A 1,290-nucleotide genomic window follows, 5' to 3' on the forward strand; every position below is an offset into this window, starting at 1 on the left:
TCTGCAAATCCTACAAACTTTCCTTTCTTTTTTTCAGTGCTGGCTAAGATAACTCAATACACCATGCATTTTTTTCCATCCGAAAGCATGCACTTGAATTGTTACTTTTACTTCATGGTACCAATAACTAAACTTCTATTGGATGTTATGGAAAGTTTTGCCATGGCATGGTTTATGTATTCATCATGTGTATTGAGGTGCTGGAGCAGGTCCAGAGAAGAGCAACCAGGCTGGTGAAGGGACTTGAGCACAAGTCCTATGAGGAGAGGCTGAGGGAGCTGGGGTTGTTTAGTCTGGAGAAGAGAAGGCTTAGAGGTGACCTCATCACTCTCTTCAACTACCTGAAGGGAGGTTATAGCCAGGTGGGGGTTGGTCTCCCAGGAAACCAACAACAGGACAAGGGGACGTGGGCTCAAGCTCTGCCAGGGGAGGTTTAGGTTAGATGTTAGGAAGAAATTCTTTACAGAGAGGGTAATCAGGAATTGGAATGGCCTGCCCAAAGAAGTGGTGGATTCAGCATCCCTGGAGGTTTTTAAACAGAGATTGGATGTGGATCTTAGTGCCATGATATAGTAATTGGAGTTGGATCAGGGGTTGGACTTGATGATCTTGGAGGTCTTTTCCAACTCAATCTATTCTATGATTCTATGATTCTATGATTCTATGTACTGTTCAACACATTTCTATTAGACCAGTTTTAAAAAAAGTACTAGGGTTTTTTTTTATATAGGTGCAATTGTCTTTGAATAAAAAAATGCAAAGGGAAGAAGAAATACAAATCAGTGAAGCAAGCCCTCAATCATAGAATCATAAAATGGTTTAGGTTGGAAGGGACCTTAAAGATTATGTAGTTCCAACCCTCCTGTCGTGAGCAGAGACACCTTCCACTAGACCAGGTTACTAATGGCCTTGAACACTTCCAGGGTTGGAGCATCCATAACTTCTCTGGGCAACCTGTACCAGTGTCTCACCACCCTCACAATAAAGAATTTCTTCCTAATATCTAATCTAAACCTATTCTCTTTCAGTTTGAAGGCATTCCACCTTGTCCTGTTTGTGTAAAAAGTTTCTCTCCACCTTTCTTCTGGGGTAAGTAGAGGCAACGGGAATGCTGAAGAACTATTTTTATAAACTAGGGATTGTTATGAATTTCTGGTAAAGTCAGAGTGGTATTTGTGAGATCATTTCCAAAGACAAAGGAAAAAGGGCAACTTTTTCAAAGCCCATAAAGACTCAGAACTGCAGAAATGCTCAGTCTTTTACTTGACCCCATCCCCCCAAGGCACTGCT

This window comes from Empidonax traillii, unplaced genomic scaffold, assembly GCF_003031625.1.
Source record: "Empidonax traillii isolate 1590-97213 ecotype Southwest subspecies unplaced genomic scaffold, ASM303162v1 scaffold270:size1067046, whole genome shotgun sequence".
Lineage (NCBI taxonomy): Eukaryota > Metazoa > Chordata > Aves > Passeriformes > Tyrannidae > Empidonax > Empidonax traillii.